General features: G+C 57.8%; 5 non-coding genes across 5 annotated transcripts; 1 reads left to right on the top strand and 4 right to left on the bottom strand.

Annotated features, from left to right (window-relative positions):
- Positions 1-8,325: 8,325 nt before the first annotated feature.
- TRNAL-CAG (transfer RNA leucine (anticodon CAG)) lies at positions 8,326-8,408 on the bottom strand. The gene has a single exon. It is a non-coding gene; the product is annotated as a tRNA-Leu (tRNA).
- Positions 8,409-10,264: 1,856 nt separating this feature from the next.
- On the bottom strand, positions 10,265-10,336 carry TRNAG-UCC (transfer RNA glycine (anticodon UCC)). Its single transcript has one exon. It is a non-coding gene; the product is annotated as a tRNA-Gly (tRNA).
- A 3,496-nt stretch (positions 10,337-13,832) lies between these two features.
- On the top strand, positions 13,833-13,904 carry TRNAM-CAU (transfer RNA methionine (anticodon CAU)). Its single transcript has one exon. It is a non-coding gene; the product is annotated as a tRNA-Met (tRNA).
- Positions 13,905-18,281: 4,377 nt separating this feature from the next.
- Positions 18,282-18,364, bottom strand: TRNAL-CAG (transfer RNA leucine (anticodon CAG)). Its single transcript has one exon. It is a non-coding gene; the product is annotated as a tRNA-Leu (tRNA).
- Positions 18,365-20,220: 1,856 nt separating this feature from the next.
- On the bottom strand, positions 20,221-20,292 carry TRNAG-UCC (transfer RNA glycine (anticodon UCC)). The gene has a single exon. It is a non-coding gene; the product is annotated as a tRNA-Gly (tRNA).
- Between the last annotated feature and the right edge of the window lie 1,157 nt (positions 20,293-21,449).

Genomic DNA, 21,449 nt, shown 5'->3' with positions numbered 1-21,449 from the left:
CCAGAGGCTGATGGACTGCAATCACCCTCTCCTAAGGCCCTTTTTTTCCAAATCCCAACCAGGAGTGCTGCAGCCTGTCACTTTGGACACTGGTGAATGAGCCCTTACCTCTCCAACCTGAGATGTTTTCCTCTCGCTTTCTGTAAGTTGACGATGGAATAATTAATCTGCGGATTCATTCGAGTAGACACTGCAATAACTAATCATTGTAGCAGCCACCACTGTGGACTCATACGGCCTGGGAACTAGGAGGCCTCAGGCTAGCTGTCCGCAGAGGTTTGAAGTGGCTTTGCGTCACGTGGATTGCCTTTGGCTCGTCCGCCTCTCCCCGTGGTGAGCGTGGCCATGAGCCGTGCTGCTCTCCGGCCGTGAAGGACACCTCAAGGCAGCTCTCGAGTGCCTCCAGTGGAGGGACTCGGGTTGACCGCGAGAGACTTCTCTCCCTGCAGAACATGGCAGATGCTCGGGAGGTGGTGGGCTAAGTTCAGGGAGAACGTGAAGACTGCACAGTGCCGTAAGGGAGAAGAGACTCAGGTCTCCTGGGTGGTGGCAAAGCTCAACAGCAAGGAAGGACCCTGGAGGGCTGCAGGAAAGCACCTCAAGGGAAGCAGCAGTGAGGGCTGTGGTGCTGGTGCTGGTGCTGGTGCTGGTGCTGGTGCTGGTGCTGGTGCTGGTGCTGGTCAGGCAGCACCACAGCCAGTTTTGGCCACCTTGGAGCCTGGGAAGGACGGCAGGTTCATGATGAGGAAAACGAGGCCAGAGAGCAGATTGGTTCCCTCTGGTGTGGAAAGGGCAAGCAGCCACTCTGGAGGATCTCAGCATAGCCTTGGGCATAGGGGACTGCAGCGGGCCTTTGTGCTTCTTCCAGCTGGGGGTCTGCGCCCTGCTTGGGCGGTGGGGAACCTCGGGCAGAGAAGCAGATGAAGCTGTAGGAGGGAGACCAAAGAGGTTCCTGCGTCCTTCCCTGAAAGTGACCCCCACCCAGACGGGCCTGTTTTGCCCAGCAAGTTCATCGTGGAGGCCAAAAGCCTGCATGGCCTGCTTTTCAGGAGTGGCTCGGAGCAGCGAGCCACAGGCTTAGGGCTGTCTGTGCGGGGCCAGCGATAGCGTGACCAGTCCAGGCCTTTTTCATTCCACAGCAACGCTGGATCGGTCTCCCGGAGCTAGGAAAGTCCCTGAACTCCGGGAAAACATGAGTCACCCTGCTGTTGACTTCAGGGGAGACAGCGTCCTGGCCTCAGGCGTGCCAGGGATAGTGGGCTCGTGTCCCCATTCTTCCTGAAGTGCTGCTTTCCCAAAGGGAATTTGCAAAAGGCGTAGCATCATTCCTGAAAGTGGCGCCTCTGTGGAAATTCTTGCTCCCGCCTTCCAGGGCAATGCCTTTTTGTGGCTGGTCCATTTCCTTTGAAAACGATTCCAGGATTAGTCGCTCCATTACCTTCCCAGGGATCAAGGCGCGGCCCACCCAAGTGTAGTTCTCCAGGATCATCCTTCTTGGGATCCTAGGGGTGACCTTTGCTTTCTTCCAGTCCTCAGGAACCTCTCCCCGTCATCGTGACCTTTCACGGACAGTGGAGTGTAGTCTCACAATGACATCGGCCAACTCCCTTACCACGTAAGGCCCAGGTGGCCCTTGGCCTTCCTGACCCCATGCCTGCATGCTTGGACAGAGTCTCTGTATTCTTCCCAGCTCACGTGGCCCTGCCTCCGCCTCCGGTCCGCTTCCCGTTAATGTCGGAGTTCCGTCAGAAGCTCCTTGTGCGCCCATGCGGGGCCTCCTGCTGCCTTTGCTTGTGGGGATGGACCATTCTGGAGCTCGGAGGAGGTGATCCTTGAAACTCAGCCATCACGCCGGGACCCCTCTTCTCTCCAGGAGGGTGTCCCCCGGGATTCTTCCAAGCAGATCTCTGAAGAGGCCGGAGCCTGCTCTTCGGAAGGCCGGGGCTGTGATCGTGGCTTTGGGCTTTTTCTCCTCCGCTCAGCAGCCTGAACTCCATCCCATGAGAACCACTGTGCCAAGGTTGCTCCCAGCCGCCACGGTCCCAACCAGTTAAGTCTTCCTTGTTTGTGAAGGTGAGGTCCAGCCGAGCGCCTGCCCTCAGCTCTGCCGTCGCCTGTGTCCGGAACTGGTCGTCAAGGCCCTCCAGAAACGTCCTGGGTGATCCGTCTTGGACAGGGAGCTTTCTGTGATAAAAGGCAGGCACTTCTTGCAGGCATTTCTACAAGGTGAATCCAGGACGTCCTCCTGACCGGGAAGGGTGTTAAACCAGTGCATGGGTGGCCCCTACTTGCTTGGGCAGCCTGTGAGAGGAGAAGCAGAGCTGCCTGATGCTCCCCAGGGGATGCCTCAGAAGGCGGTCTCACCCCCAGCACAGCACTTCTCCCAGCACCACACCTCCAACCTGCCTCCCTTGCCCCACGGCCTCCCCCCGAGCCAAAGCTCTGCAGAAGGGAGCCCCCAGGAGTGACGGCACTGCCTCCCTCTGTGCTCTGAAACTGCAGCTGTGAGGTCAGACCTCCGTGGGACCTCAAGCTGCTGCTTCGCTGGCGGCTCTCCTCAGCGCCTTTGCATTTTTTGCACCCGTGCGTTGCTGTGGGGCAGATTGCTTCAGGCACTCCAGCCTTCCTTCCTTCCCTGCCCCTCCGGCTCTGTTCTTCCCCCGAAATGATCCAATGAGCACAGAACGACGGAAGAGCTGAGGTGGGCAGGATCCTCTGGAGATCGTCTAGTCCACCCCCATGCTCAAAGCAGGGCCCAGCAGAGGAGGCTGCTCAGGGCCTTGTGCAGTCAGGTGGAGAACGTCTCCAAGGACGGGGACTGCACGAGCTGCCTGGGGAACCCGTTCCTGTGTTTGAGCACCCTCACAGTAGAAGAGTTGTCTTCTGCGTGTTTAGGTGGGATTTGCTCCATTTCAGATTGTTGCCACTACCGCTTGCCCCGTCATGGGGCCCCGCTGAGAAGCGGCTGGCTCTTTCTTCTTTACCCCCCTGCCCCTGCCCCTGCCCCTGCCCCCTCCACTGCCTCAGGTATTGGCATGTACCAATAAGGTCTGCCCCGAGCCCTCCCTTCTCTCCTCCAAGCTCATCAAGCCCAGCTCTCTCCCAGCCTCTCCTGGCATGACATATGATCCAAGGCCGTAATGTTTTCATGGCCCTTTGCTGGGCTCACGCCAGTAGAATCATAGAATCAGTAAGGTTGGAAGGGTCCTCTGGAGATCATCTAGTGTAACCTCCCCGCTCAGCAGGGTCACCTAGAGCGTGTTAGACAGGGTCACGTCCAGGCGGGCCTTGAAGATCTCCAGAGAAGGAGACGCCGCAACCTCTCTGGGCAACCTGGTCCAGTGCTCCGTCACTCTCCCAGTGAAGAAATTCCCCCTCACATTCAGGCGGAACTTCCTGTGCTTCAGTTTCTGCCCATTGCCTCTTGTCCTGTCACACGGGGCAACTGAAAAGAGTTTGGCCCCATCCCCTTGACACCCTCCCTTCAGGTACTTGTATACATTGGTAAGATCCCCCCGCAGTCTTCTCTTCCCCAGGCTAAAGAGGCTCAGCTCTCGCAGCCTTTCCTTCTAGGGCAGGTGCTCCAGCCCTCTGATCATCTTTGTAGCCCCACGCTGGACTCTCTCCAGTAGCTCCATGTCTCTCTTGTCCTGGGGAGCCCCGAACTGCAGACAGTACTCGAGATGAGGCCTCACCAGGGCTGAGAAGAGGGGCAGGATCACCTCTCTCGACCTGCTGGCAACACTCTTCCTAATGCACCCCAGGATACCATTGGCCTTCGTGGCCACAAGGGCACATTGCTGGCTCATGGTCAATCTGTCACCCACCAGCACTCCCAGGTCTTTCTCTGCAGAGCTGCTCTCCAGAAGGTCAGCCCCCAGCTTGTACTGCTGCCTAGGGTTATCTTTCCCTAGGTGCAGGACTCTGCACTTGCCCTTGTTGAACCTCATGAGGTTCCTCTCTGCCCAACTCTCCAGCCTGTCCAGGTCTCTCTGTATGGCAGCACAGCCCTCAGGTGTGTCAGCCACTCCTCCCAGCTTGGTATCGTCAGCAAACTTGCTGAGGATGCACTCCGTCCCCTCGTCCAGGTCGTTGATGAAAAAGTTGAACAGGGTGGGACCCAGTACTGAGCCTGGGGGGACACCATTAGCCACCGGCCTCCAACTAGACTGCACACCACTGATGACGGCCCTCTGAGACAGTAAGTCTGTCTCCCTCGTTCCGGGAGGCCGAGAAAGGCACGCAGCAGTCCAGCAGGCAGCTAAGGGAGGCTGGAGGAGACAGGAACTTCACCACAAGTCTCCAGCTATGCTGCACAACGTCTTTAATGAGAGGGAAGGAAGAAAAAAGGCAGGGAAGCACCACAGGACACGCGTTTCCGGGGTTCAGTGAAGCACAGGCAATTGCTCGTTTCCCCAGCACAAGCACCATGCAAAGTGCTTGCCTTTTCCCTTTTCACCTCTGCCTTGTGGCAATCACGTCCCCGCAACAGCAATTCCTAACCCAGGTACCCTCCCCCCACCAAGAGAAGATTCAGCCAAGAACGCTCCGCAGGAGCTCAGAGTAAAAGAGAGCCAGCGGCAGCATGGCAAGAGCGGCCATGCAGCGAGGAGCAGCGGGCCCCGTTCCCTCGTCCTGGGTGGGATGGGGGCACGCAGCTCATCTGCGAGCCGTGGCTGTGCTTGCAGTCTCGGCTCCCCGTTTCCTTCCAGGGTCCTGGGTGGTGGCCGCGAAGGGGAGGACGGACTGGCTTCAGCAGTTTAGACTGCAGCGCAGGGGAGGCAGACACAGGCCGGCCGCACCCAGATCAAGGGAGCCCCCAGAGGTGATGGGCACCCCCGCAGCACTGAGGGAGCTCCCAACAGCAGCTGACAGAGAGGATCCCACGGCTGTGCTCTGAGGGAAGGAGGTGAGGATGGGGCCAGGCAGGGTCACCACGACCGGGGAGGCCTGGATGGCAACCGTCGAGTCAGCGCAGCGGGCGATGCAGGGCTCACTGCAGCTGCTTGCAAGTGGGGTTGGGCCAGAAGTGCCGCAGGGGCGTGGCGGGCAAGGTCTGAAGCAAGACATCTCTCGAGGACGGAGGCAAGGCTGAAACATATAGTGGAGGAGGGAAAAGAGCGCAGAAGTTGGAGGGCCCCGGGCAACGGAGAGTGCGTGGCAACGGCCCCATGCCCGAGCCAGAGAGCGCTTTGCCTACCGCACCTTAGAGAGGAGGCTAACAGAGTTGCCCTTGTTTATCCGGGAGCAGACCATGTTCAGGAGGAACTTAAAGCCAGAGGCAGGTTCGTGACAGAATCTGCCCAGACTGGCACCAGCAACATCATCACAGCCCTCACTCCTGCCTCCCTCCCAGCACTTCCCTCCAGCTCACAAGGGTCCTTCCTTGCTGTTGAGCTTTGCCACATCCCTGCAGACCTGAGTCTCTTCCCCTTGCAGGAGTGTGCAGTCTTGATTGTTTGCCTGAGTTTACCCCAGAGTCTCCTGAGCATCTGCCATGACCTGAGCAGAGAGATGGCCCTCCATCAAAAGCGCTCAGGAGCTGACTGCAGGTGTCCTTCACGGCTAAATTTCACCATGGCTGATAGCTACGCTCGCCATCGGTGGGGGGGGGGTGTGAGCTGAAAGCAGCCTGTGAGCTACAACTCCTCTCCTCAGGCTATAGTCACTAGTAACACTGTCCCATTCAGCACACAAGCTGCACCGTGCATCGTGTGTCCTCACTCATGCGCCTCTTCAGCCCAGACCAGAAAACTCTTGCTTGAGCTCGGAAAGAACCCGCTGCAGTAGGAAGCACCTCTCCATCCTAGTACTCAAAAGGGGTGACCCAATACAGATGTGCTTCCAGGAAGTAAGTACTGAATACCACCACTCTGGTCCCTAGTGTTGTTGCCCCCGTGTCTCAGCTGACCCTCACAGTGCTGTCCCCTTGCCTACTATCGGGCAAATCACCTGGGGTTAGACGAGACTTTGTCCACATTACGTGGCATGTCCCACAGTGACTCCACAGGTAAGGCAGCAGCTTTCCAAAGAAAATCCTTCACTGCTGAGCTCCAAGAGAAGGATCGCCCCTACCCTCGCTCCCTTCTCTTTCTCCTCTCCCAGAGTTTCACTGTCCACCCTCCTGCCACCAGACTCCTGAAATTTCTTCATCTCTGCCCTGAGAGCTTCCCAGTAGCCCTGGGAAGATTCCAGCTGCAGGCTTCTGAATTCATCATTGTTATCTAGCTTTTGTACACATTGATAAGTTAGTTCCTCCTGAGCGTGGTCTTCTCCTGGCTAAACAATCCCGGCTCTCCTAGCCTCTCCTCTACTGACAGACGACACACTTAGGAAACAACCCAGCCAGAATGAGAAAGAGAAGTCATCCTTCTCGGGCTGCCAGCATACGGTCCACCTGGACACTTCTGTTCTGCTCTGCACGCATTTAACAAGAAAGCCAGGAACAAAGCATCTCTGCAAAGGCCCTTTCCCAAATCGGTCCTTTCCCCAGGGCAGGCAGTGAGGTGGGATTGTCGCACGAGCAGGAAACTCTCCCACCACAGCCCTTTCTCCTATGAAGAAGCCCCCCACACAGAGACAACGTTTGAGCTCTAAAGCCCTAAAGATGGCTTCTTCCACCAACGCATGAATTACGGGGTTTTAATTTAAAACAGTAACAGCAGCAAAGAATGAGAAAGTCGTAGAAAGCTTAGGTTGGAAGGCAGCTTGCAGGACTCTAGTCCAACCTCCAGCTCAGTGCACGCCTAACTGCCCAGCACAAGTCACCTGAGGCTGCTTGTGCCCTTGTCCGGTTGAGGTTTGGAAACCTCAGTGCTGGACAATCCACCTGTTGTGGTGCAAAACCACGCTCACTGTGGTCTTATCTCTCTCTCTCTCCCTCCCCCCCATATCAAATCAGAACTTCCCTTGTTGCAACTTGCGCCCAGTGGCTCTTGTCCTTTCCTTGTGCACCTCCAAGAAGGGGCTGCTTCTGTCTTCCCTACAAACCACCTTTTACCTAGTGGAAGCTCGCGACTAGATGCCCCCCTGCCTCCTCTTCTCCAGGATGAACAAACCCAGCTCCTTCAGCATCTCCCTCAATCATCCCATGTTCTCGCACCCTCTGATGCCACCCTGCTTGCGTCTCCTCTTCCTGACAGTGGCCCTTTTGAGAAGGTGACATCAGTGCTCTGAAATCCCGTGAGCCTGGGCTGTCCCTGCTGGCCTCTGCGTGGTAACAGACCGACATGCTTGTGCTGAAACCATGGCGGCGATGCCCTTAGTCCCAGCTGCCCCTCTTCCCAGTAGGGATGGCTGTGCTGGCAGCTGAGGTACTGCCGAGGTCAGGGAAACCTTCTGGGTTGAAACCCCGCTCGTCAGTGCCGGATCCTGGACTGACACGTATAGCCTGTGCCACAGGGCCTGGAAGACAGAAAACAGACCTCTCGGGGGGCTCTGCAGATTGGGGAGCAGAGAGCAGGGGAAGATCCTGGCAACTGGGGCAAGAAAAGGGTTGCACCAGACTCCAAACAGAGGAAGAAAGACTGCCTGGGCACCCACAGGCCACTCAGCCTCTCCTCAGTGCCTTGGAAGGCCACGGAGCAAGTCGTCTTCACTATGTCCGTCCACGGGTGAAGGGACAAGAGGGGACACTGCGTGGCTTGTCTTTAGCAAACCTTTGGACATGGTCTGCCACAGCAGCTTTGTATCCAAGTTGGGACGTCATGGTCTGGGTGGGTGGACCTCCACAAGGAGAAACGCAGAGTCTGGCAGCAGCAGGGCCTAATTGCCCTGCACTGGGGACTGACTGGGAGGGTAGCCGCTCTGCTGGACAGGCCCTGGTGGTCCTTGTGAGGGGTAGGCTAAGCACGGATTCGCAGTGCAGCTTGCCGGGCTGGGGCCTGCCCCTGGCGGGGCACTGACCCTGTCAGCAGAAGCTTAGGGGACAGGCGTGGTTTAGCCGGGAGACGGGAAAGCTTTGTGGGGATCCAGCAGTAGCGTTTGAGTCCTTAGGCTTTGTGGGGATTTAATTTAATGGCAGCCTTTGAGTAGGTAGAAAAAGGTGGGAGGATGAGAGCTTATTAGGTAGGCAGGGGTTGAAATGGGTGTCAGCCCAGAGGCCCTGACCTCTTTTCTTTGGGGAGGGCAGAGGTGCAAGCACAGAGCCAGTTCAGGGAGCTCATCTGAGGTCACCTAGGGATGAGCCTAGGGCCTCCTCCCCTTAGCTGCTTGACCAGGAGGCATGATCTTGGCTGAGGAGCACAGACTGAGATGAGAGGACAGTCCAGGCCTGAGGCTCTCCACTGCCAGTCTGGCCAGGGAAAAGACCAGCAGAGAGAAGCCTGTCAGGAGTAGGATTCGAACCCACGCCTCCCATGGAGACTGTGACCTGAACGCAGCGCCTTAGACCGCTCGGCCATCCTGACCTCTTGGCCAGCCTTGGCCCTTTTCCCTAGAGCTGGCCTGAACCAGGGCAGGTAATTCAGGCTCCTCCTGTGCACGGGGCACTCAGAGCTGGCTGCTGGCAGCAACCCTTCCCTTGTGGCACTGGGGCTCCCGGGAGGCAAAGGCAGCACGTGGAGACATTTCGGAGCAAGGCGCACAGGGGCCCAAGGCACATGGTCACAAAACTTCCTCCAGCTGTGCCAGTGGGAAAGGGAATTCTTCAGTGGCAGAACCAAAGGACCTGTCGGCGGCAGGGGGTGGAGGGCCAGGATGCGCGCAGTCACCTCCTCCTGGCGACTCCTTATGGCTCTGCCACTGTTGTAAACCAGCAAGGACACCACAAGAGACTCGTGGGTCAGCAGGTCCCTGCAGCGTGCTTGGGCGCCTTTGATTTCTTCCCCGCAAGACCCACTACACCGCAACGGCCTCAGGCACTGCCACCGCCTCTTTCTCTCTCCATGCACGTGCCCGCCATTTGGTAAGCCTGGCTCTGTGCACAGGAGACTGCCTTTCTTTAGGCAGGGAGGCTGCTAGTCCTTCCTTAGGCAGGTGCACACCCCAGAAGACCAGAGGACAGCTCCATTCCACTGGTGGCCTTGAGGCTCACTTGCTGCTGTGGTGCAGAGGTGGGAGGAGAGCACAGCGCTCTCTGGCAGCTGTCGATTCGTGGAATGAGATGGACTGGAAGGGATCTCTGGAGGTCTCTAATTCAGCTACGCACCCCGAGTACGACTAGCGCCAAAGCTAGGGCAGGTGACTCAGTTCCAAATCCGTCCAAGGAAGGAGAGTCCAAGCTTCTCTGGGCTCCTGCTCCAGGGCTTCAGCACCCGCTGAGGCAGCTTCCCCCTGGGCAGCTCTCTTTCATTTCTTACCTCTTGTGTCTCCACTGTCCCACCCTTCCAGGGAAGGAAGGAACACAAACAAAAAAGACCCACGCAGAGCTGTTGCTCTCTCAAGAAGGCTCGACGGAACCCAACATGAACATTCTGAATCCAAATTGCGCGTGAGAAGGGAAGGCTGAGAGTGAAATTTAAAAGGCCTTGCTCCACGGGTGAGGAGATGGCCCAGACACTCTGCTGAGAGAAGCCAAGGCGGGTATCTGAGGAGCGAGGATCAGGGCAGAGCGGAGGCTAATGCCTCCGCCCCAGGGCTGTGGGGACAGCGCCTTCCCTCTGTGCTGCTCTGCTCACCGCAGCCCTCAGGGTGATCCCTGACACGCCTGCATGTCCCTGCTGTGAACGGCATGGGTGGGCTGCAGTGCTTTTGGCTCTCTCAGGACAGGCACAGACCCCGGTACAACCAGTGCAGCCTGGAGAGTGCCTCAACAGAAGTCCCTGGGTGGGTCTGTCCCTGTGGGAACCAGCAGCGGGGCTGGGGGATTTCCGCTCTTACAGGCCTGGGAGCAGGCAGAGATGCTTGGGGTGGGGAATGTGGAGCAGTTGCCAGAGGCTGTGTGCAGGGAGGGGTGGGGCAGGACTGACGTGGCTGCGGGAGAAGTGGGGCAGAGGCATGTGCCTGCCAGCGCTTCTGTCACCGTGATGAGCACAGCTGCCTGCCAAGCAGCTGGTCTCTGCCTGACTCCTGGTCCTGACTGTAGCCCCCATCCTCAACAGCTCTTGTGCTCCACTCGCTTGCATGCGCTTTCACCAAGGCAGGCATTGCTGAAGCCAGGGCTGTCTCTCCTGGGCTCTGTGGGGTGGCCCGTCCTGTCCTGCCTGTGCATGTAGTAAAGGGAGAGGCTCCTCCAGGGAATGTGAACTTGTTGGTGAAAGCTGGGCTCTTTTCTAGCAAGAGATGGAGGTGCCTCTGCAGGCGCCTGGAAGAAGAAAAGCGCGTGTGCGTTGGCCGGGAATCGAACCCGGGTCAACTGCTTGGAAGGCAGCTATGCTCACCACTATACCACCAACGCATGCAGACCTGCGCCTCCCCCCTGCTCCTCCCATGCACCATGTGACCCTCTCTGAGCATTCAGGACTCTCCCGGGAGTCTGAGAGGGGAGACTGATGCAGCAGCAGGAAAAAGAATAGGAAGCGGCATTTGGGGAGGGTCTTTCCCTTCCCCCATTTTTTTCTCCTGTGGCTGCAAAAACCTGCAGGTGTTTCTGCGGAGGGGGCCCCCCTTCCCATCACGGAAGCATACACCTCTCGGCTCAGGCTCCGCGGGAAAACGTGTCCCTTGGAAGAAAACCCACCCCTCCCCATAGGTGAGCATCCTTCTGTCAGCAAAGCTGTGAGCCTCTGCGGCTGCGAAAGCAGAAAGGTGGTTCCCATGCCGCATGGCAATTCTGGGGGAAGCCGAGGATGACTAGAGGGATGGAGGGTTCACTGGGCATGCTATGCAGCTGGTGGGACCGTGGCTGTGGGGCTTTGTCTAGGGCCGGAGTGTGCTCAGTCCAGGCAGCCCTGAAGGCGAGGGTACCCTGTCGCTGGCAGGATTTGAACGTGTGTGGGGCAACCTCCGTGGATTTCACATTCATCACCTTCCCCACTTGGCCACAGCTACCTACTCCAAACGTCTTGGCAGCAGTGCTCTCGTGTCCTGTGCAATGTCATCCAGCTTGTTGTGAGTTTCAGGGCCAGCCTGCACTGGGAGAGGGGAGTTTCCTTTCCATGCCTTGATCACACCACAGCTGAGCACCCACAAAGAGAGGAGCACATTCAGAGCACATTTGCCACACCTGGGACTCCAGGGGAGGTGTCTCACTTACCTCCTGGTGCCCGCTGTGAAGTGAGGTGGACTGGACAAGAGGCACCAGCAGGTGCCTAGCCCTGTGGAGGGAGCAGATCTGGGGGAGTCCCAGAGCTCCAGCTGCCTCCCCAGGGTGAGGAGTCTTTTCTCCCTGTCTGCCTCTGAGGCCTGAGGGCCCTAAGCAGCCGGGTTGGGACCTGCACTCTGAAGCAGAAGTGCCTGCATCCAGGGTTGCAGAGGCGTAACCCCCGGGCTACGGCTGCAGCTCTCAGCGCCTGGCCGTCGGGGTGGCATCTGGAATATGCTGACACTGGAGCACTGGAGCACTGGAGCGGAGCATGCTTTGACTCTCCCTCTGGTGTTTCCGTGGCTGGAGGGAAGGGAGGGGAGGGGAAGGGAGGGGAAGGGAAGGGAGGGGAAGGGAAGGGAAGGGAAGGGAAGGGAAGGGAAGGGAAGGGAAGGGAAGGGAAGGGAAGGGAAGGGAAGGGGAGGGGAGGGGAGGGGAGGGGAGGGGAGGGGAGGGGAGGGGAAGGGAAGGAAAGGGGGGGGGAAGGGGAAGGGAGGGGAAGGGGAGGGAAGGGGAGGGAAGGGAGGGGAAGGGAAGGGGAGGGAAGGGAAGGGAAGGGAAGGGAAGGGAAGGGAAGGGAAGGGAAGGGAAGGGAAGGGAAGGGAGCTCTGCGAGTCATCCTCTGGTGGTGGAGGGCAAATGTGTCAGGTCTCTTAAGACAGAAGAGAAAGCAGACCGTCCAAGAGCAGGAGCTGAAAAGGAAAGACTGCAAGGAAGCCAGGGACCCCAGTCTTGAAGTTCCAAGACAGCGGAAAAAAGAAACACGCAAATGGCACTGTGTGCTGGTGTCCGGCTCTAGGGAGCCCGAGAAAGAACTCAGGGGAGGCGTTAGAAGGGGTGAGCTATGTGGGAGGGCAAATGGTGGGGTGAAGGGAACTGGAGGGACGTAGGTGACTGGGGGGAAGGAGGAAGTTTTATGGCCGAGGGTGAACCGCTGTAGAGGTCTGCCTGTGCACACTTTTGTCTGGATGGTGACGATAACTCAAGTCACGAGGTTGAGGCTGACCCTGCTTGAAATCCAAGCTACTGCTCCAGGGATGGATAGGAGGCGTTTCCGTCATTTCCTTGGGCCTGGTGCAGTGTTAGGGGCAGCCATCAGGCTGTCAGGGGGCAGCAAAGGCAGGGCTGCGCCACAGATGAGGACGAGCTGGGAGCCGCAGGTGAGCGCAGCACAGGCAGTGGCTGGGCCCTTGGCAGTTGGACTCAGTCCTACAGCCGCTGATAGTGCACAGCGTTGACCCTCGAACGGCTAGCAGTTGACCGTAGAGCCACAGCGACCCCACACCTGGGTCACAGCAGTTCGGTAAGGAGGCCAAACCCGGGAGCCCTCGTTACTCTTGCCAGACTTGACAATGTCAAGCCTATTTCCATGTTAGCATGTGAAAACCATGGGTCCACTGTGCAATAGTTAGATGGATCAACAGGTCAGAGTGACAAGGGCCTAAGAGTGACATGAAAGACTTAATTTTCTCTCTCACTAACTGAAATGGAGTTAGAGCACCTCCACGGGTTCTCCACCACAAGGGACTGTGCCACGTTCGTTTCCTCCGCCTGCGACAACCCAAACCAGGCTGGCATAAGCTGTAAGTGGGGAGGGAGGGAAACAAGCCCATTTTCCAGGCCAGGTTTAAGCTGACTGTGCCCTCTGCAGCACTGCTCTCAAAGTGTCACACCCTCACGCATTCCTCCACCGTCTCACAGGTAAGGTGGCTTTCGCCCAGACAGTTGCTCACCACCGCTAGGCAGGAACGGGCTTCCCCAGTGATCTTTTCCCTTCCCCTTGCACGAGCCAGAGAGGAAGCAGTGCCCACCCTGCTCCCGCTTCCAACATTAGTCTGCAGAAGACCAGTGCGGCTCCTGTGTTTGGTGAACACATGGCAGTTTGCAAGAGACAGAGCCATTCCCGGAGTGCTTCCGCGTGAGGAGGCATTCCCCCTTGGCAGCATGCCCTGCCGCAACCCAGGCACGTGGAACAGCAAAGGGCCAGCAGGCCTGAGTTGCTTTGGGGCTTCCGCCTTCCCTTGCTGCAGACTGGAACGCAGCTGCCCAAAATGTCCACGGGAAGGCAGCAAGAGAGCATGCATTGGCCTCTTGGGGTCACACCAGGCCAGCTGTTCAGGGTTGGCCTGGGCAGCTGTTCCGAGGAAGTGTGTCAGCAGCTGGTCACCAGCAGAAGTGGAAGCCGCCTCTCCAGGGCAGAAAGCCACTGGGAGCCGTGGGCTGCCAGGGCTGGCCAAGCCCGCGCGAGGAAAGCGCTGTGTGCAGGAGACGCGTGTGGCTCCAGGTGGAGGGGAGTAAAAGCCTTTTCCTGGCCCTGAGTGCAGCAGACCCTCATCGGCTCGCTGGGACGCGGGTGCTCTGAGCGCAGCACAGGCAGGCAGGCTCCCCCCTCACTCTGAGGTTTCTGCCCTCCCCTGCAGAGGCAGCTCAGCTGGGGCAAACACAAACACTCCCCTCTCAACGCTGCGCGTGATGGGCAGGAGATGGTGACAGGAGGGCAAACGAGGGAGGCTTCAGCCCAGGTTTTGGGCTTCCTGGGAAGACGTCTTTCCTCCGTGGGCAGGAGGAACAGAAACCCCACTGAACTCTAGGGCTCATGGTGTTAGTGCCTGGGAGCAGCAGGGAGGGCTTCTGAAGAGCTGCTGCAGGAAGCAGAGTGGCGCAGCGGAAGCGTGCTGGGCCCATAACCCAGAGGTCGATGGATCGAAACCATCCTCTGCTAAGGCCCTTTTTCCCCCAGTCCCTCTCCCGGAGTGGTGGGGGGCTCTTGCTTTGGGCGCTTCTACCAGCACTCCCCACCGTGCTGTGCTCCAGGTGCCTGGCCAGGGGTGGGGGTGGCTCTTTCTGCTCCTCAGCCCCTTGCCGGTGCTGCTCCTGCCGCCTCTCTCTATTTATTTATTTATTTATTTATCCATCTGTTTATTTATGTATTTATTTATTTGTAATGCACTGGCTTCCATTTCAACATTCTGGTGCCAATGTGTTTGAAATGTACATTTTCCCACAAGGCTACTTAGCTCTCTCACTCTTAATTGACAAGGTCATCGGAGTTTTCAGTTGTGTCGTAAGAGCCGCTGAAATCCTGGGCAATCTCCCGTTTATCACCCGCGGACTTCAGATCAGAGCTACCGTTTTGTTGCTAGAAATGGTTTCCTGGCTGCAAGCCACAACGCGTTTCTGTGTATTGACAGGTTCTTCTTGCTATCTAACAGCAATGTACACTCCGTACCTATTGGCTCTCATCCTCCCACCTTCTCGTAGGTATTCAATGGCTGCTATTAGATCCCCCCAAAGCCTTCCCGTCTCCCAGCTGAACAAGGCCAGTTCCCTCAGGGGAACTTCCGCTCGCAGGGCCAGTGGCAGGACCTACCCTGACAGGCTGCACTGCCAATGAGTGCTTCGCCTACCGCACCTTAGAGAAGAGGCTAACAGAGGTGCGCTTGCTTAGCCGGCAGGAGACCATGTTCAGGAGGAACTTAAAGCCAGAGGCAGGTTCGTGACGGAACAGGCTGTGGCACAGCCTGACCGGCACCAGCAACATCATCACAGCCCTCACTCCTGCCTCCCTCCCGGTGCTTCCCTCCAGCTCACAAGGGTCCTTCCTTGCTGTTGAGCTTTGCCACGTCCCTGCAGACCTGAGCCTCTTCTCCCTTACGGGACTGTGCCATCTTCACGTTCTCCCGGAACTTAGCCCACCATTTCCTGAGCGTCAGCCATGACCTGTAGGGAGAGATGTCTCTCAGGGTCAGCCTGAGTCCCTCCACTGAAAGCACTCGAGAGATGACTTGCAGTGTCCTTCACAGCCAAACATCAGCATGGCTGAAGGCCATACGCACCGTGGCTCCAAGCTACTCCTAAAAAAGCAAGCCATGCAGGCTTTTGGCCTCCGCGATGGACTTGCTGGGCAAAACAGCTCCATTTGGGTCCACGTGGCTATGGAGACCCCCCGAGAGGGACCGTTTCCTCTTTCCACACTGCAGGGAGCGGTCGCACTCTCTGGCCTCCTCTTCTTCTTGGTAAACCTGCCTTTGTTGCCTGGCCTCCAGGACTGCAGAATCAGGCTGTGGTGCTGCCTGAGCAGCATCAGCACCAGCAACGTCCTCACAGCCCTCACTCCTGCCTCCCTCCCAGCACTTCCCTCCAGCTCACAAGGGTCCTTCCTTGCTGTTGAGCTTTGCCACGTCCCTGCAGACCTGAGTCTCTTCCCCTTGCAGGAGTGTGCAGTCTTGACGGTTTGCCTGAGTTTACCCCAGAGTCTCCTGAGCATCTGCCATGACCTGAGCAGAGAGATGGCCCTCCATCAAAAGCGCTCAGGAGCTGACTGCAGGTGTCCTTCACGGCTAAATTTCACCATGGCTGATAGCTACGCTCGCCATCGGTGGGGGGGGGGGGGTGTGAGCTGAAAGCAGCCTGTGAGCTACAACTCCTCTCCTCAGGCTATAGTCACTAGTAACACTGTCCCATTCAGCACACAAGCTGCACCGTGCATCGTGTGTCCTCACTCATGCTCCTCTTCAGCCCAGACCAGAAAACTCTTGCTTGAGCTCGGAAAGAACCCGCTGCAGTAGGAAGCACCTCTCCATCCTAGTACTCAAAAGGGGTGACCCAATACAGATGTGCTTCCAGGAAGTAAGTACTGAATACCACCACTCTGGTCCCTAGTGTTGTTGCCCCCGTGTCTCAGCTGACCCTCACAGTGCTGTCCCCTTGCCTACTATCGGGCAAATCACCTGGGGTTAGACGAGACTTTGTCCACATTACGTGGCATGTCCCACAGTGACTCCACAGGTAAGGCAGCAGCTTTCCAAAGAAAATCCTTCACTGCTGAGCTCCAAGAGAAGGATCGCCCCTACCCTCGCTCCCTTCTCTTTCTCCTCTCCCAGAGTTTCACTGTCCACCTTCCTGCCACCAGACTCCTGAAATTTCTTCATCTCTGCCCTGAGAGCTTCCCAGTAGCCCTGGGAAGATTCCAGCTGCAGGCTTCTGAATTCATCATTGTTATCTAGCTTTTGTACACATTGATAAGTTAGTTCCTCCTGAGCGTGGTCTTCTCCTGGCTAAACAATCCCGGCTCTCCTAGCCTCTCCTCTACTGACAGACGACACACTTAGGAAACAACCCAGCCAGAATGAGAAAGAGAAGTCATCCTTCTCGGGCTGCCAGCATACGGTCCACCTGGACACTTCTGTTCTGCTCTGCACGCATTTAACAAGAAAGCCAGGAACAAAGCATCTCTGCAAAGGCCCTTTCCCAAATCGGTCCTTTCCCCAGGGCAGGCAGTGAGGTGGGATTGTCGCACGAGCAGGAAACTCTCCCACCACAGCCCTTTCTCCTATGAAGAAGCCCCCCACACAGAGACAACGTTTGAGCTCTAAAGCCCTAAAGATGGCCTCTTCCACCAACGCATGAATTACGGGGTTTTAATTTAAAACAGTAACAGCAGCAAAGAATGAGAAAGTCGTAGAAAGCTTAGGTTGGAAGGCAGCTTGCAGGTCTCTAGTCCAACCTCCAGCTCAGTGCACGCCTAACTGCCCAGCACAAGTCACCTGAGGCTGCTTGTGCCCTTGTCCGGTTGAGGTTTGGAAACCTCAGTGCTGGACAATCCACCTGTTGTGGTGCAAAACCATGCTCACTGTGGTCTTTTCTCTCTCTCTCCCCCCCCCATATCAAATCAGAACTTCCCTTGTAGCAACTTGCGCCCAGTGGCTCTTGTCCTTTCCTTGTGCACCTCCAAGAAGGGGCTGCTTCTGTCTTCCCTACAAACTACCTTTTACCTAGTGGAAGCTCGCGACTAGATGCCCCCCTGCCTCCTCTTCTCCAGGATGAACAAACCCAGCTCCTTCAGCATCTCCCTCAATCATCCCATGTTCTCGCACCCCCTGATGCCACCCTGCTTGCATCTCCTCTTCCTGACAGTGGCCCTTCTGAGAAGGTGACATCAGTGCTCTGAAATCCCGTGAGCCTGGGCTGTCCCTGCTGGCCTCTGCGTGGTAACAGACCGACATGCTTGTGCTGAAACCATGGCGGCGATGCCCTTAGTCCCAGCTGCCCCTCTTCCCAGTAGGGATGGCTGTGCTGGCAGCTGAGGTACTGCCGAGGTCAGGGAAACCTTCTGGGTTGAAACCCCGCTCGTCAGTGCCGGATCCTGGACTGACACGTATAGCCTGTGCCACAGGGCCTGGAAGACAGAAAACAGACCTCTCGGGGGGCTCTGCAGATTGGGGAGCAGAGAGCAGGGGAAGATCCTGGCAACTGGGGCAAGAAAAGGGTTGCACCAGACTCCAAACAGAGGAAGAAAGACTGCCTGGGCACCCACAGGCCACTCAGCCTCTCCTCAGTGCCTTGGAAGGCCACGGAGCAAGTCGTCTTCACTAAGTCCATCCACGGGTGAAGGGACAAGAGGGGACACTGCGTGGCTTGTCTTTAGCAAACCTTTGGACATGGTCTGCCACAGCAGCTTTGTATCCAAGTTGGGACGTCATGGTCTGGGTGGGTGGACCTCCACAAGGAGAAACGCAGAGTCTGGCAGCAGCAGGGCCTAATTGCCCTGCACTGGGGACTGACTGGGAGGGTAGCCGCTCTGCTGGACAGGCCCTGGTGGTCCTTGTGAGGGGTAGGCTAAGCACGGATTCGCAGTGCAGCTTGCCGGGCTGGGGCCTGCCCCTGGCGGGGCACTGACCCTGTCAGCAGAAGCTTAGGGGACAGGCGTGGTTTAGCCGGGAGACGGGAAAGCTTTGTGGGGATCCAGCAGTAGCGTTTGAGTCCTTAGGCTTTGTGGGGATTTAATTTAATGGCAGCCTTTGAGTAGGTAGAAAAAGGTGGGAGGATGAGAGCTTATTAGGTAGGCAGGGGTTGAAATGGGTGTCAGCCCAGAGGCCCTGACCTCTTTTCTTTGGGGAGGGCAGAGGTGCAAGCACAGAGCCAGTTCAGGGAGCTCATCTGAGGTCACCTAGGGATGAGCCTAGGGCCTCCTCCCCTTAGCTGCTTGACCAGGAGGCATGATCTTGGCTGAGGAGCACAGACTGAGATGAGAGGACAGTCCAGGCCTGAGGCTCTCCACTGCCAGTCTGGCCAGGGAAAAGACCAGCAGAGAGAAGCCTGTCAGGAGTAGGATTCGAACCCACGCCTCCCATGGAGACTGCGACCTGAACGCAGCGCCTTAGACCGCTCGGCCATCCTGACCTCTTGGCCAGCCTTGGCCCTTTTCCCTAGAGCCGGCCTGAACCAGGGCAGGTAATTCAGGCTCCTCCTGTGCACGGGGCACTCAGAGCTGGCTGCTGGCAGCAACCCTTCCCTTGCGGCACTGGGGCTCCCGGGAGGCAAAGGCAGCACGTGGAGACATTTCGGAGCAAGGCGCACAGGGGCCCAAGGCACATGGTCACAAAACTTCCTCCAGCTGTGCCAGTGGGAAAGGGAATTCTTCAGTGGCAGAACCAAAGGACCTGTCGGCGGCAGGGGGTGGAGGGCCAGGATGCGCGCAGTCACCTCCTCCTGGCGACTCCTTATGGCTCTGCCACTGTTGTAAACCAGCAAGGACACCACAAGAGACTCGTGGGTCAGCAGGTCCCTGCAGCGTGCTTGGGCGCCTTTGATTTCTTCCCCGCAAGACCCACTACACCGCAACGGCCTCAGGCACTGCCACCGCCTCTTTCTCTCTCCATGCACGTGCCCGCCATTTGGTAAGCCTGGCTCTGTGCACAGGAGACTGCCTTTCTTTAGGCAGGGAGGCTGCTAGTCCTTCCTTAGGCAGGTGCACACCCCAGAAGACCAGAGGACAGCTCCATTCCACTGGTGGCCTTGAGGCTCACTTGCTGCTGTGGTGCAGAGGTGGGAGGAGAGCACAGCGCTCTCTGGCAGCTGTCGATTCGTGGAATGAGATGGACTGGAAGGGATCTCTGGAGGTCTCTAATTCAGCTACGCACCCCGAGTACGACTAGCGCCAAAGCTAGGGCAGGTGACTCAGTTCCAAATCCGTCCAAGGAAGGAGAGTCCAAGCTTCTCTGGGCTCCTGCTCCAGGGCTTCAGCACCCGCTGAGGCAGCTTCCCCCTGGGCAGCTCTCTTTCATTTCTTACCTCTTGTGTCTCCACTGTCCCACCCTTCCAGGGAAGGAAGGAACACAAACAAAAAAGACCCACGCAGAGCTGTTGCTCTCTCAAGAAGGCTCGACGGAACCCAACATGAACATTCTGAATCCAAATTGCGCGTGAGAAGGGAAGGCTGAGAGTGAAATTTAAAAGGCCTTGCTCCACGGGTGAGGAGATGGCCCAGACACTCTGCTGAGAGAAGCCAAGGCGGGTATCTGAGGAGCGAGGAACAGGGCAGAGCGGAGGCTAATGCCTCCGCCCCAGGGCTGTGGGGACAGCGCCTTCCCTCTGTGCTGCTCTGCTCACCGCAGCCCTCAGGGTGATCCCTGACACGCCTGCATGTCCCTGCTGTGAACGGCATGGGTGGGCTGCAGTGCTTTTGGCTCTCTCAGGACAGGCACAGACCCCGGTACAACCAGTGCAGCCTGGAGAGTGCCTCAACAGAAGTCCCTGGGTGGGTCTGTCCCTGTGGGAACCAGCAGCGGGGCTGGGGGATTTCCGCTCTTACAGGCCTGGGAGCAGGCAGAGATGCTTGGGGTGGGGAATGTGGAGCAGTTGCCAGAGGCTGTGTGCAGGGAGGGGTGGGGCAGGACTGACGTGGCTGCGGGAGAAGTGGGGCAGAGGCATGTGCCTGCCAGCGCTTCTGTCACTGTGATGAGCACAGCTGCCTGCCAAGCAGCTGGTCTCTGCCTGACTCCTGGTCCTGACTGTAGCCCCCATCCTCAACAGCTCTTGTGCTCCACTCGCTTGCATGCGCTTTCACCAAGGCAGGCATTGCTGAAGCCAGGGCTGTCTCTCCTGGGCTCTGTGGGGTGGCCTGTCCTGTCCTGCCTGTGCATGTAGTAAAGGGAGAGGCTCCTCCAGGGAATGTGAACTTGTTGGTGAAAGCTGGGCTCTTTTCTAGCAGGAGATGGAGGTGCCTCTGCAGGCGCCTGGAAGAAGAAAAGCGCGTGTGCGTTGGCCGGGAATCGAACCCGGGTCAACTGCTTGGAAGGCAGCTATGCTCACCACTATACCACCAACGCATGCAGACCTGTGCCTCCCCCCTGCTGCTCCCATGCACCATGTGACCCTCTCTGAGCATTCAGGACTCTCCCGGGAGTCTGAGAGGGGAGACTGATGCAGCAGCAGGAAAAAGAATAGGAAGCGGCATTTGGGGAGGGTCTTTCCCTTCCCCCATTTTTTTCTCCTGTGGCTGCAAAAACCTGCAGGTGTTTCTGCGGAGGGGGCCCCCCTTCCCATCGCGGAAGCATACACATCTCGGCTCAGGCTCCGCGGGAAAACGTGTCCCTTGGAAGAAAACCCACCCCTCCCCATAGGTGAGCATCCTTCTGTCAGCAAAGCTGTGAGCCTCTGCGGCTGCGAAAGCAGAAAGGTGGTTCCCATGCTGCATGGCAATTCTGGGGGAAGCCGAGGATGACTAGAGGGATGGAGGGTTCACTGGGCATGCTATGCAGCTGGTGGGACCGTGGCTGTGGGGCTTTGTCTAGGGCCGGAGTGTGCTCAGTCCAGGCAGCCCTGAAGGCGAGGGTACCCTGTCGCTGGCAGGATTTGAATGTGTGTGGGGAAACCTCTGTGGATTTCACATTCATCACCTTCCCCACTTGGCCACAGCTACCTACTCCAAACGTCTTGGCAGCAGTGCTCTCGTGTCCTGTGCAATGTCATCCAGCTTGTTGTGAGTTTCAGGGCCAGCCTGCACTGGGAGAGGGGAGTTTCCTTTCCATGCCTTGATCACACCACAGCTGAGCACCCACAAAGAGAGGAGCACATTCAGAGCACATTCGCCACACCTGGGACTCCAGGGGAGGTGTCTCACTTACCTCCTGGTGCCCGCTGTGAAGTGAGGTGGACTGGACAAGAGGCACCAGCAGGTGCCTAGCCCTGTGGAGGGAGCAGATCTGGGGGAGTCCCAGAGCTCCAGCTGCCTCCCCAGGGTGAGGAGTCTTTTCTCCCTGTCTGCCTCTGAGGCCTGAGGGCCCTAAGCAGCCGGGTTGGGACCTGCACTCTGAAGCAGAAGTGCCTGCATCCAGGGTTGCAGAGGCGTAACCCCCGGGCTACGGCTGCAGCTCCCAGCGCCTGGCCGTCGGGGTGGCATCTGGAATATGCTGACACTGGAGCACTGGAGCACTGGAGCGGAGCATGCTTTGACTCTCCCTCTGGTGCCTCCGTGGCTGGAGGG

Source organism: Rhea pennata, chromosome 10 (assembly GCF_028389875.1).
Source record: "Rhea pennata isolate bPtePen1 chromosome 10, bPtePen1.pri, whole genome shotgun sequence".
NCBI lineage: Eukaryota > Metazoa > Chordata > Aves > Rheiformes > Rheidae > Rhea > Rhea pennata.
Note: the sequence above shows the minus strand (reverse complement) of the source record. Positions and strands in the feature narration are given on the sequence as shown.